This window comes from Balaenoptera acutorostrata, chromosome 3, assembly GCF_949987535.1.
Source record: "Balaenoptera acutorostrata chromosome 3, mBalAcu1.1, whole genome shotgun sequence".
Classification (NCBI taxonomy): domain Eukaryota; kingdom Metazoa; phylum Chordata; class Mammalia; order Artiodactyla; family Balaenopteridae; genus Balaenoptera; species Balaenoptera acutorostrata.
The window spans coordinates 30,070,507-30,085,536 of record NC_080066.1 but is presented as its reverse complement, the minus strand read 5'-3'; the positions used below and the strand labels follow the sequence as shown (position 1 = coordinate 30,085,536).

Sequence of the window (15,030 nt, the reverse complement as noted above, 5' to 3'; positions counted from 1 at the left end):
TCCTTCCAGACCATGGCTTCTTCCAGGGATAGGCCCCAGGGATTAGCCCAGAGGTGTCTGCTTCCCCCTCATTCTTAAGGGTCCCAGACTCCAACCCTCATGGGCACTGCTGCTGCTTTCTCGCCAGCATTTTCTTTTCTTGTCTTCATTGCTCCCAACCACGCATATTCCAGGCCCTGGTGGCCCAGTGGCTCCCACTCCAGCAGCCTGTGTGTGGTTAGGACTCCCACATATCAAACGCCAACGCTCACGTATATTATCATCTATTCCCCTGGATCTGATAATCAGGAGTCTGAGTATTGGAATTAGGAGACTATGCTTGCTTAGTACTGTGGAAGTGAAAGATAAGATTCTAAGTGCCTACAACAACCTCATTTCTGTACCTAAGCAAACACAGTGGTGGCAAAAGGCAAAAGGGGTTTTTAACGTCTTCTTTCTATACAAAATGAATGCAATTTAATTTCTTCATGTCCACATTTTCAACATTTCTCACCTGGCAAGCATGCAAATACTAATTTCCAAAGAAATAAGCTGTTCTATAATTTTAACATTTAGCATTATCACTATTAAGCAAGAATTATCCCAAAAGAGACAAGATAATCTTGTTCTCACATTCACAAATTGATAGTTACATAGTTCAATAACAATTTAATGGAAAGGAAACATTTCATTTTAGGTTTCTGATCTAAAAAAAAATGAACAGAATTCTGGCAAAGAGATAAACATTAATTACGTAACTATGCAAAATGCCTCAGGAAAAGTTAACAAATAATGTAATGCAATTAGTTATTTAAAATGTTGTAAATGCAGCTGAGTTTTAATAGTAATTTGTCCATAGTTAAAAGTGTCACAAAAACCTTTTAAAATTTTGATACTGAAAGAATAACTCTTCCAGCTTGCATTTTGTATCCATTCATGGTTAACACTTCGAGTAATTTTTAGCTGATATTTTTAACATATGCATAGTTATTACTCAGTTGAAGTATATCCCTTTCTACTCCAAGACTGATTTTCATACTTATGCTGATTTTTAGTAAGTGAAGGCAGCTTTAAAAGATGTCAGGATATCTAAAAATAAGAATTTAGCCCTCAAAAAAGCTGTAAGCACCCCTGCAGGGATCACACAGCAATCGTTTCTCATCTGATTTCTGTATATACATAAAGGTTCACTCCCTTCTTTACACACAATGGTAAACATTCACCATCAACACAAGAAGCTCCTGGATCTGCTAATAGTGGACTAAGACAGAACTAACGGCCCCACAGTAGGGTTCAGCTGTAAAAGCTATGACATTAAGAACCTGTTTATGCTCAAAACTAGATTCCTTTGATTTGGGTTGGGGGGATACATTGTAGGGAATCCCTCACCCAGTGGAATAGCTTGTACTCATAAGGTCCACAGGAAACTGGGTGTTTATCCTAAATGCTGGTGGAGCTTCCCACCCACCCCACGCCCTACTCCCCACTGTTATGGAACAACAGTGTGAGAAGGTACGTGAGGGTGAGGGTGACGGTGAGGGGGGTGTTCCCCAGCCCCACTGGTGATGTCAGGATTTGACCACAAACATAGGAGAGGTTAGAGAAAGTCTTTCACGTTTAATAACCTTCCTACAGACCCTCTTTCTTTGGAAATCAGTGAGTACACATTACTTTGCCCATTTTACTGACAACCACACATGGAGGAATTTTTAAACATTGGACTATTTCCTGTGTGTGAAAGTGCCAGCTGAATCACTCAGTAGCTGTCCCTTGTCCCTACTTAGAATCGGCACACATTACTAATCATGCTTCGGCTCAAAGTCCTTCCTCTTCAAGGAGCACAGAGTATCAGGTGGCGAGCAGGCTGTCACCCTCACCCCACACCTGTAGATTGGGAAAAGCCAACCCAAGAAATAGGACGCGAATTCTTGGTCACTCTGTTTGTCACATCCTGCCAGATACATCAGCACACCCTGGCTTTCCAGTTAAACAGCAACACAAGCTTATCGATGTACCTGTTCTTTAAAAATCAGAAGCAAATTCAGATTTGAAGTTAATATGAATGATACTATACTAACTCAGTATCTCAAGATAAGAGAAACAGAAGCAGCAGAAGCAATAGACACACCAGAGAAGGGCAGTTCCTCCAAGAGGCAGCAACTATGGCTTTAGGGGTTTTCTTGGCAACTTATACAAAAAAAGGAACCCTGGGTCACTGACTACTTGTGTCGATGGGAAGTACATCCACTGGTGCATGGAAACAACCTTTCCTGGAATGACCCGCAGCAGCGAGCACCATGGGTCCTTGAGTAAGCAGGTGTACATGTCGTCACCCTATGCATAATACAGAACCACACTTAACCCCCCACATTTCAGAAGTCTGAGGATGACATGGAGTCAGCCTAGACTCACACAGGACCCCCTGAGGGTACTGCAGGGTGATGTGGCATCAAGCCTTTCCTGACAAGCTTGCTTTGCAGGTGATCTGCACTGAGCCCAGAATCCTTCATCCGTCCTGCTCTGCCTGGTGCCCACGCAGGGACACAAGGCTCAACAAGGACCCAACTCCCAGGTCCAAGGCCATCACCAACCTGAAAGGGCTGTCTAGACTCTTTACAGAGATGGCTGTTGGATATAACAACTCACCTGCGCCAGAGCTTTTTCCTCACCTTGGGGATTTTAAGAAAGGAATGCAGAAATTCAGGTCTGGTGGGACGAACACCTGTGGATGCCTGACTCCATGGAAACATTCTAATGCTGGACTCCGCCGCCCCACCCAGTCCAAGCGGCCTCTACGCTGCAGCTTGGCGCTAAAGCCCCTTCCCACCCCCATCCCTACGGCTCTTTATTCCACGCACAAGTCCCCACCTTGCCAAGCCCATTCTCTTTCCCTGGAACACCTCCCCCTCCCTCTCTGAGTACCTACTGTATTCATCAAATCTAATCCAAGGCAAATTACATTACCTACCACCAAGGTAAAAATACGCTAATTAAACTAGGCTGCTCCCTCGATTGTAAAGTGCTTCCCCATTTCAGAGACAGTAAATGAAAAACAAACAAAAGGAAGAGGGGTTGAGAGGAGTCACAGGATCTGTGGATTTTTTCTCCCCTGAAGCTTCCTCCCACCACACGAACCTGCCCACACTTGTCACACCTGGTCTGAGAGCTCCCTGAGGACAGGGCACTGGCACCTGCTCTCACCACAGCGCCCAAGGACTTGCACAATACGAGTTTCTTGTTGGTGATGATGACAAAAGGAATTCCTCATTATACTCAGATCATGAGGGGAAAAAAACAAGCAGACAAAGCAAACTGTGAACGACTTCTAATGAATTTTTGAAAGATTAAACTGGACGCCGTTCATCATTTTCCATCAGAGTTGGAACAAAATCAATACTCCAGGCAAACGTGTCAGTAGCCGAAAGATGGCCCCTTTCTTTTACAAACACGCCTATGTTACACTGAATTTATCTCAAGGCACCCCTATATGTGCTGCTGTAAAATGTCACTTGTTGATATCAGCAGCAAGCCAGAGGGTCAGGTAACACTTAGGTGCCATCTAAGAGTCAGAGGAAATCTGGGAGCCTCTTCAGTGCAATTCTACTGGAAAGAAATATATTACGTCAGTGAAATCCTACACCTATTCTTCCACCTCCACGTGAAGCTCACACTTCAAACAACACAGAGAGACTGCCAGAGCTTCACTGAGCATGGTGGCCGGGTGGGTGGGGTTTGAGGGAATTGTACGGATAAAGGAAACATCAATATCCACCTTCCCCTCTAACTTAGGAGAAGCACCGGGCTCCAGAATCAGGCTCCCCCTCGGAACCATGTGTGGTCTTATAATGGGCTGCAGCACTGGGACAGGCTCGGGGCCCTAACTGAGCAGGAAACGATGGTTCTCCCATCAGCTCCAGCTCCGAGTGCCCAAGAACGCTGCCCAGCTGAGTCGTGGAGAAGTGACTAAGGAACTAACACTGTTCTATCCAGGCAGCACTTTCCCTTTGACACTAAAGCCAGTGCGGACTCGTAGCAGCACGGCCCTCTGCTCCTAGGCGAGCGTGCGGGTCTGCAGCACTGATTTCATGGCACTCGCTCTGTCCACAAGAGGCTCTGTCCCCTCGAGAACCGAGTTTGGTGGAAAACTAAACCTAAGCGTCTAGTAAGTTGGGAATGTACCAATGGGGCAACTGTCACTGCCTCATGGGACAGGGGAGGCAGGAGAGGCCCCCAGAGCTGGTGTGATGAAAGTTCCTGCACGGTGCAATAACAGGTCTCTTCCCCTCGGACAACAATCCCAGGAGCCCATTCCTCATCTCCCCTGACTCTCTAAGTAAACAGTTTTACTGTTAGAAGGAAGTGAGAAGGATTGTTTTACATGAACCCACTCCAAGCATGTCTCAAGTCCACGTCACTATTTAACCCACTTCAACAGTATGGGAATTCCTACGTCAGATCTGCAAGCCTGGGTTCTGCATATGGAACTAGCATGAACTTTTCAAGCTGCCCATCCAGTACCCACTTCCATCTGTTTGCTGATAACAGGCCGATTCTTCTTTGATATCCATCCTCCCTCCCCCTGCAGCCCCTGCCATGGTGGTTGGCTCAGGTAGCCCAGGCCTGAGCTAACCAGTGCCTGACGTTCTCCTGGCCATAGGGTCTGGGCTGGTCCTCAGGCTGGCACTCAGCCTCCCCACCGCTGCCCCTGGGTTCTGAGGGGGCCCACAGAGGATGATGTCCCAGGACTGCTACTGTGTGGTGGCCACAGGGAGCACACTGTGGATAAGGCCGTGCATGGGAGGCCAACTGGAGCAAGAGCCCAGGCTGGACCGAAGCCAATAAACAGGCAAAGCATAAGCCTGTCCCACTTCTGAACTTTCCAGGCTCACAAACCCACTCACTCAGTCACCGATTCGTCCAGCAGGGCCTCCATTCCTGCGGGAAGACGTGACAGACGGATAAGCCGCTCTGACCACATTCCCACCACAGGTCCCAGAGGAGGTGCCACTGAGGCAGGACGGTGGCACAGCCTCTCTCAGGGCCCAATCCGTCACCTTCATCATCGAAACTGGGCTGAAATCTACCTCCCACCAACATGACTGTGAGTTGAGTACAGGGAGGACAGACACGGTCTCTTACTGTCTGTAACACTCCTTCCCCGCGTGCATCCAGTTACAAAGGCACCACGTGGTTAGAAGTCATGCTCCTGCTTCTGACGCTGCAGCGGGAAGGGGTCGATGCTGACACCAGGGAAACCGACATACAGATGCGCAAATGCTGAGGGTGACAAGGTACTTTAAACAGCTGCTTCTTCCACAAAAAACTTGATCTAGTCTTGGCGATAACAGAGAAAACATGAAGCTTAAACTCAGAGAGAAACGATGCTTTTCCCCACAATGCAAGCTCATGAATAACCAAGGACATGCTCACCGCTTCCTGGTACAATTCACTTTACTTACACCCTGAAAAATACCTGAATTAATGAATAGTACTAAAACAAAAAAGTCATGCAACAAAATTTAGAAGGCTGTGTCAAATTTCAGTAGATCCAAAGATTCTGAACCAAGATTGCTAATTAATAAGCTAAGATAGTGGACAGTTTTTATATAGATCAGGGAGCATCACTAACTGGGGTGAAGCTGGAAATTCCACTGTGAAATTTAAAACGTGGACATACTGAAAAAATTATCAGAAGTAAAAGTGAAACACCAAATGTAATTTTTAAGTAATGGTAATACAGAGCTTAAACCAGCCATAATGTGTATTATATATTTTAAAGACGTGTATGTATATGCAGAGACTTATTAGAGATTAATTTAGGATGGGGAAGAAAAAAGAAAGTCAGAAATGAATTTTAAATGACTTTGGCATTACACAAAAAAAGTATTTCCATATCCACAGCGGCTTTCTGTGTAAGAACGCTTACATAAAGATGCATATCCCAACTATAAACAATTTGGGTATCTATGGGAAGAGACAGTGTCTCTCTCCGGGAAATACATGAATTCTTTCAACCTAACTGGACTACGAGGCCCATGGGCCTTCCTGATGTCCATCACGTCATTTTCTCTGCTCTCCACCACTTGGCCCTGAACATTTCCTGGCACCCTCCCTCTATGCTCAAAGCCTGGGGCTATCAACACCCCAAAACTCTGTTATCTTTCTGTTCTGCTGCCATCAACTATTAGCCACAGAACTTCCACTTCTGCGCAAATAAGTAGAAAACTGGAAAATTACAAAACCTTTTAGCTTTTTAAAATTTTGCCTTTTCAGATAATATAGATGATCTGAAAAGATAACAGATCTTAAGCACTGACTGTACTTCCAAGGTTTGTTAATATACTGCCTACATCTGTGTATTAAAGTGAGTGTTCACTTCGGCAGCACAAATACTAAAATTGGAACAATACAGAGAAGATTAGCATGGCCCCTCAAGGATGACACTCAAATTCGTGAAGCATTCCATATTTTTAAAGACAAATACCATATAATATCACTCACATGTGGAATCTAAATATGGCACAAATGAACCTATCTACAAAACAGAAACAGACTCACAGACATAGAGAACAGACTTGTGGTTGCTAAGGGTAGGGGGGAGAGGGAGGGACTGGGAGTTTGAGGTTGGCAGATGCAAACTATTACATTTAGAATGAATAAGCAACAAGGTCCTACTGCATAGCACAGGAAACTATCTTCAGTATCCTGTGATAAGCCGTAATGGAAAAGAATATTAAAATAGAATGTGTATAACTGAGTCACCTTGCTGTACAGCAAGAGACTGGCACAGCATTGTAAATCAACTATACATCAATAAAATAAATAAAATTAAAAAAAAATTAAAGTGTGTTGTCTGATATATGTCATTTAATCAATAAATATCCATAGGGCATAAACTGTTGGCTACATTTAGTTGTGATAACGTTTTAAGTGAAAAACTTTAAATTCAGTGAATTTAGATATCCCCCAAAATTTAAGCCTTCTGACACCTGTTAATTGAGAATGCTACACCTGAATATTACAAAATCAAGAAAAGTGTTTAAATCGTGGAGCTCTAAATATTTCCACACATGCACTGTGATATACTAATACATAAACGTTTGAACTTTAGCATTTTCACAAATTTTTGAGCCCAAATTCCTTAATTTTCACAACTACAGGTGAATATACATCTACGTAAGTGTAAAGTTAAAGCACTGGCTCTTTAAAGCCACTGAGTCTGACTCCAGGCAGCGCAAAATGAGGTTTACTTACCTACAGACAAACCTAATTAGTGTACCAGTGGTGACACTGCACTCACGAGTCCCACAATCTCACATTTAAGCAAAGATGATGAACATGAGGATTCTTTATCGTGATTCTGCTTTAGGGGGAAGACTGTACATAACAGCCTTTGGTTTCTGACTCTCTATGTCAAAGACAGCTCTATGAAGCAGCTGTGCTGCTTCTGGTGCCAAAGAATGGATCAGCTCATTAAACTAAAGAAAAACAGGTTAAAAACATCACCCTGCAAACCCTGAGCAAAACCATCCCAGGTCTAATTCCATCTGTGCCACTCTGGCTGCATTCCTGATCACAATGCTGGAGTCACTACCCGTAAGATGAGAAGTCAGAGCAAGGTGATCTCTGCATCCTGCCAGTTCTGGAGTTAATCACTGATTCTGTGATTAACTTCTCAGTGAATTAGCTAATGTCACAGTTACGTTTTGAGTAATTTGGCTATATGTATATTAACAGGGAAATCCTGGACACACAACACCACAGGCCACTTCCCTCACACAGCCTTTACTATTATCTTTTTTTCTTTTAAATAAGCTTTATTTTTAGAGAGTTTTAGGTTCACAGGAAAATCGAGAGGAAGGTACAGAGATTCCCCATGTATCCCCTGCCCCCATACATGCACAGCCTGCCCCACCATCAACATCCTCCACTATCAAGATACCCCACCAAATGGGACATTTGTTAGAACTGGTGAACTTACAGGGACACATCATCATCACCCAGAGTCCACAGTTGACATTAGGGTTCACTCTTGGTCTTGGACATTCTGTGCATTTAGGGTTCCTCCATGTCTCTTCATGGCTTGATAGCTCTTTTTTTAGCTGAATAATATTCTACTGTCTGGATGGACCACAGTTTATTCACCTACTGAAGGACAAAATTTCCAAGTTTTGACAATTATGAATAAAGCTGCTGTGAGCATCCGTGTGCAGGGTTTTTTTGTGGACCTAAGTTTTCAACTCCTTTGGGTAAACACCAAGAAACGTGATTGCTGGATCATATGTTAAGAGTATGTTTAGTTTTGTAAGAAACCACCAAACTGTCTTCCAAACTGGCTGTACCATTTTGCATTCCTACCAGCAGTGACTGAGAGTTCTGGTTGCTCCACACCCTTACCAGCATTTGGTGTTGTCAGTGTTCCAGATTTTGGCCATGCTAATAGGTGTGTAGTGATATCTCCTTGATTCAATTTGCATTTTCCTGATGACACACGATGTGGAACATCTTTTCATAAGCATATTTGCCGTCTGTATCTTCTTTGGTGAGGTGTCTTTTCAGATCTCTTGTCCATTTTTTATTTGGATTGTTTGTTTTCTTATTGAGTTTAAAGAGTTCATTGTGTATTTTGGATAACAGTCCTTTGTCAGACGTCGTTTGCAAATATTCTCTCCCATCTGTAGTTTGCCTTCTCCTTCCCTTGATGCTATGTTTTTAATTACACAGAATATGGACTTCCCAGTTCACCTCAATTTTCACCACTTCCTACTGTTGTTGACCTCCCTCCCTCCCCAGGCCTCTTCTGACCCTGCTTCTCTAGTTTTCTTGACTTTCAACATGTAACAACGTTCTACTGAAAGGAACAAAAGGCAGAAGGGCTTGCAGCCTTGGGGCAGGAGGCACACATCACACTGGGAAACCCCTCAAATCACACGCCAAGCAAAGTACTTCCCAAAGCCTGAGCAAGGAGCAGGAGCCCATGTCCCAGGCTGGGAGCTCCCTGCTGTACCAGCCAAGCAAGTAACCTGAAACTCAAAACCCCACCAAATGGGGCAAATAACTTTCACTGCCAAAGGCTTTCGATGAAGAAACTAAAGGGCGGGCTTCCCTGGTGGCGCAGTGGTTAAGAATCCGCCTGCCAATGCGGGCGACACAGGTTCGAGCCCTGGTCCGGGAAGATCCCACACGCCGCGGAGCAACTAAGCCCATGAGCCACAACTACTGAGCCTGCGCTCCAGAGCCCGCGAGCCACAACTCCTGAAGCCCGTGCGCCTAGAGCCCGTGCTCTGCAACAAGAGAAGCCACCACAGTGAGAAGCCCGCGCACCGCAACGAAGAGTAGCACCCACTCACTGCAACTAGAGAAAGCCCGCGCCCAGCAACAAAGACCCAATGCAGCCATAAATAAATAAACAAAATAAATATGTTTTTAAAAAAAAGAAACTAAAGAGCAATGCCTTGAATGAGAAAACAGTTATTGCTTCCAATTGTTTGCATGGTTGCAGTTTTTGTTTGTACCTTATGTAAGGAACCTGAGAGCACACACCACGACTTCTGAGTCTGGACCTAAAAATTCCAGCTCAGGGAAGCCTAACAATTTCAGGAATCTGAGGAGTAGGGCCAACGGGATCCTGCAGGAACTTGAGGACAAGCGCTGACCATGTGGTCAGTGTCAGTCAGCTAGGGTGTGGCCTGGGGCTGGCCACGTCTCCTCTCCTCTGCTCTCCTGGGTCTCACCCAGCAGTGCAACACCCCCACCCCCGGCCCCAGGACTTAATTTCCATGCAGAGACTCCTGAAGGAGGAGCCTCTACTACCCCAGGGAGGCTGGAGCGCAGATCCCCCTGGGACCCATTTGGTGCTATACTGAGCAACCAAGTGTTTCCAGAAGTGGCTGTAGACAAACTTCAGTTTCCAAAAACTGAAATGTGCTGTGTAAAACCAAGAATGGGGAAGGAGACAATTCAAGACAGTCCCTGCTCAGATTTTAAAGAATAGTTGAAAAGTCAAGTATGAGGAGATAGGAAAATCTTTTAATTACCCTCATGGTCATAACTAAAATCACTGTAATAGACATATCTCTAATTAGAAGTATAAATTTTTTTAAATGTATAACATAGGAAATAAACCATAAACAAGTAAGCTTTCAAATCTGACAGTCACACTAATCTCACTGACAAAAGACGTCTCTGAAGCAGATTATTATCCTCCAATTCTATACAGAGATTAAAATTAAGTCCTAGCAAACAAGGTTTTCTGAAGTGCCAGCATTTATTTTTAAAATAAAGGACACATTGTCACTCTGAATTTCTATTTTAAATGATCACTTTTACTTAGAAACTGTACAACTTGCTAACCTGACATCCAACATTAATAGCAGCTAATTAATTCAAGCACTAGTGAGTTTACTTATTTTAATGGAAACACTGATTAGGAAAAAAACTGCTTTAGAGACCTTCAACGTTTTAAAGCATAGTATTGTCTATTTCCCTCTACTCAGGAGTAAGGAGGGTTGTGTACAGATGTGTTCAAAGCAATCTGGATGGTGTACACATAGAGCTTAAGACAGAGTCGCACTTCCAAAGTCAGAAAGTCAAGGATGAATCCAGGATATTATGAATAAGGTCACTCTGCATTAATGTATACTGAAAATATTTCATATATCTGTAATTTGGACGGAATATCCTCATGAAAGACAACCAAGTCTAAAATACAGAAAAGCATTCTTAATGAGCCACGGTCCTTAAAACCAGAGTAATATTTCAGTGACAAATCATTTTATATCAAATTTAAAACACCCATTTGAACGAGTTTTGTAATATTTTCATATTACATTTCAGAATTTCTAAAGCTCCTAAATCCTCAAATTGAAATAGAGTCTGACTCGACAATCTCCACATCACAAACAGATGTGTATCAAAAGCTATTGATAATGCACTTTTTGATGGAAATCTTTACAAAAGGAGACAAAATACCTTGGGGAATACAAAGGCTGATTCAACCTACAACAGAATGAAGACAAGCGCATTCTGGTGGACTATGGTTGAGCTACTAATCACTGAACAAACAGGAAGAGGAATACACTGTTTCTCAGAGTGCCCGTGCTCAGGGAGACGTCTTTCCAAATAAAATAAGATGAGCTGACAGAAGGAGACTGACCATTGTGAAGGGGACCGTGTCTGCTTATGAGCCTTCAGAAGCATCTTCACCTGTAAATGAGAATGGACACCTATCCTGCCTACCTACGAGCGGTAAATAACAGCAGGATAGACAGTGAAAATGCTTTGTAAGTAAAAAAAGAAGGAACGTTTAGCACCTACTACAAGCTGAGCTGTTTACATATTTAATCCTCACAACTACCTGATGTCAGGCATTCAGACGAGGGATCCAGGCTCAAGGTTGACATGACTTGTCTGGATGAACCCACATCCTGACCCGTCAGGGCTGGGTCCAGGAATGTGCATTCCCAAGAAGCTGCGGGTGAGCTGCTGCCAGGGCACGGCTGCACTCACGTCACCTGCTGTGGCCAGGGGGAGAACACCCCTGCTCCACACCCTCGTTTCTGAGGCCTGGGCTCTGATTCTCCTCACCTGCCACCACCGTCTTCAATGAACTTACAAACAGAAGGAAAGAAGGACAGAGAGCGGACTGCAGAGCATACAGAAGTCTGCAAGAGAAAGACTTCACCTGAACTAGAATCAAATGGGGTTTGAGTCATCGAGTACAGAGAAAACACAGGAGGACACGCTGTGCACCAGTCTTCTTTAAGGAAAGGAGGTGAACCAGCAGCCCCGAGCCGTCGCATCAACCCTAAGCAGTCTCGTTTCTACTTGGAAAGCAGGTTGCAGGGATGGAGGCATCGTGCAACTGTTTTTATGCTACATACATAATCCCAGTGTTTATACTTACACCGCCGTGAAGTGACGGTGTTTTCTTCCTTCAACTGTGCCTCTGCGCAATGCCCAGGACCAACACGTGACAGCTGGGTCTAATATCCGTACTCGTCCATCATAGTCCCACCCTACCCACTAAAAAATTAAAAAGCCATGGGGTTTAATTCAAAATCAATTTTAATAAAATTAGGTTTACAACACTTTTGAGATGAAAATATATGTAGTTATGGCATAAAGACAGAGAGTAGAAATCCTGGTTTCCAGGGGTCAGAGGGAAGGAGGAATGGGGAGTTAGTGTTTAATGGACAGAGTTTCAGTTTTACAAGACGAAATGAGTTAAGGGGATGGATGGTAGTATTAGTTGCACAACAATGTGAATGTTTTTAATACCAGTGAACTCGACACTTAAAAATCGTTAAGACAGTAAATTTTAGGTTATCTATGTTTCACCACAATAAAAAAGGGGGGGGATCCGTTGTTCACATTAATTTTCTTTCACACACAATCCACTGTGGATTATATTGGGGGTTCAGGTGACACTCGGCTTTTTGCTGGGGATACACACTGTGCATTTACTGCACACCATCTGAGCTGGGAGGTGGATACTGGTGACACGTCACAGGGGCCCCTGCGGAGTGCAGGATAGCTCTCTGCCAGTCCCCGTTCCACGTACCCAGCTTACACCCAGCCTCAGCCCCGTAGAGTCCCCTCCTGTCCACGAGCACATGCATCAACCCCACTCCCAGCTCACAGACCCAGAGAGGTAAGGTGACGTGGACACCTCAGGAGCTTGGTAAGCCCCACTATACTGACACTGTCCCACTCAGGGCAGCTGGGAAACGACTTCACTGCTGGTTTGGATCCCCTCACGCACAGGCTGTGCTCAGCTGGCTGCACACCCTCCTGTTCAAATGAACTGGAAGCCTGCTTAAAACCCTGGAAACAGGAGCGAAAACACCGCGACAACTCCCGGGGTGCAAACTTTCATACACGTCATACACACCTTCACAAAGACTGGGAGGGAATGAGATGCATGGCCCTCAAATCTGCCAGTCAGACTGGGTCCTAAGCTCCATGGGAGCCAGACCCACCAATTCAACCCACAAATATGTATTTCTACAGGCCAGGAGCTCTTCTCCACTCATGCCGCTGCCTGTTCACAGGCGGCCCGACTCCCCTCTCTCAACGGCACACCCTGGGTCTGCTGAGCATTCACGGAGCAGATGTCTACACGTAATGCTACTTCATTAAAACTCCTCATTTCTGTTTATTTTTGGTTCCAATTACAGCACCTGAGAAAGTTTTTATCCTAGGAGACGGGGTAGTCATTAGGGGAGAAGATGAAGCCCTACTAGTACCTAGTATGTCCACAAGTCGAGTCACTGCGAAGAGATCAGCATCCTTGCCGTTCGTGTGGCTCCTGTTTGCTTTATTTTTGTTTTTTCTCCTTAAAAGACACAAAAGCTGTTTCTCAACACCAAAGGCCTATTTTATTGTATTTTACACTCATGCTTAGGTATAAAGTAGCCGACTACCTACTCCAGAAGGGAGATTCCAGGGAAAGAGACAGGAGGAAGACAAACACTGATGAAAAGGGGACATGTGGACAGTGGCAGGAGCACCAGAGGCCACAACTGGATGCTTCAGTTATTTCTTCATTAACTAGTCGTCAAACCTCAGGCATGGCACTTTACCTCTTTAAGTTATATCTTTCAGGGGTTTTGTGGCTATTATTTTAAGTGGATAAGTTCTCCTTGCTGGGGAGAGAAAAATCAGCTACAATTTTTTGCTAATCAAAAACTTAATTACCAGTGCAAGGCCGGCAGGTTGGGCTGCACTAACCAGTTAGTCTTCCACAAGAAGAGTTACACTTTAGAACTGCCACACTCTGCAAACACTGCCACTTGACAGGTTCTCACCTTGAAGAGCCCCGGTGGCCAAGGCTGGCGTATCTGCCAGGCCAAGCAATGCCTGACTTGCTAATGTGGATGGCATTTTATGTCATGGTGAAACTGCTCTTGCAATTCGAAAGGAAGTGTCACAGAGGCTAAAAGGTGTTAGATATCAAGTGTAGTGTGAGGAGGACTGATTACATTCCTTGGTTATTTGCTACTTGATTCAAAATAGCTTTCTGGGGGACCTTCAAGATGGCGGAGGAGTAAGACGTGGAGATCACCTCCCTCCCCACAAATACATCAAAAATACATCTATATGTGGAACAACTCCTACAGAACACCTACTGAACGCTGGCAGAAGAGCTCAGATTTCCCAAAAGGCAAGAAAATCCCCACGTACCTGAACAGGGCAAAAGAAAAAACAAAAACAGAGACAAAAGAATAGGGACAGGACCTGCACCTCTGGGAGGGAGCTGTGGAGGAAAAGTTTCCACACACTAGGGAGCCCATTCACTGGCGGAGATGGGGTGGGAGGAAGCTTCGGAGCCATGAAGGAGAGCGCAGCAACAGGGGTGCAGAGGGCAAAGTGGAGAGATTCCCGCACAGAGGATCAGTGCTGACCAGCACTTACCAGCCTGAGAGGCTTGTCTGCTCAGCCGCCAGGGTGGGCGGGGGCTGAGAGCTGAGGCTCCAGCTTCGGAGGTCAGACCCCAGGGAGAGGACTGGGGTTGGCTGCGTGAACGCAGCCTGAAGGGGGCTAGTGTGCCACAGCTAGGAGGGAAGGAGTCCGGGAAAGTGTCTGGACCTGCCTAAGAGGCAAGAGACCATTGTTTTGGGGTGCACGAGGAGTGGGGATTCCTTCCCCGTGTGCCCACAGAAAGCAGAGCACCACCTAAACAAGCTCCAGAGACGGGCGCTAGCGACGGCTATCAGCTCGGACACCAGAGACGGGAATGAAACGCAAACGCTGCTGCTGCAGCCACCAAGAATCCTATGTGCAAACACAGGTCACTATCCACACTCCCCCTGGGGAGCCTGTGCAGCCTGCCACTGCCAGGGTCCTGTGATCCAGGGACAAATTCCCCAGGAGAACACACGGTGTGCCTCAGGCTGTTGCAACGCCATGTTGGCCTCTGCCGCCGCAGGCTCCCCCCACATTCCAATTATAACTAACATACCTTTCCCTCCTCCTGGCCTGAATGAGCCAGAGTCCCCAGTCAGCCGCTGCTTTAACCCCTCCTGTTTGGGCAGGAACAGATGCCTGAGG

The 15,030-nt window shown here is 45.3% G+C and overlaps 1 protein-coding gene and 1 non-coding gene across 5 annotated transcripts in view; one reads left to right on the top strand and one right to left on the bottom strand.

Moving 5' to 3' along the window:
- The window catches only part of DIP2C (disco interacting protein 2 homolog C), a 378,709-nt gene that overhangs the window by 211,000 nt on the left and 152,679 nt on the right, over positions 1-15,030 (bottom strand). The window lies entirely within an intron of this gene.
- On the top strand, positions 6,348-6,451 carry LOC114236041 (U6 spliceosomal RNA). Its single transcript, XR_003622083.1, has one exon. It is a non-coding gene; the product is annotated as a U6 spliceosomal RNA (small nuclear RNA).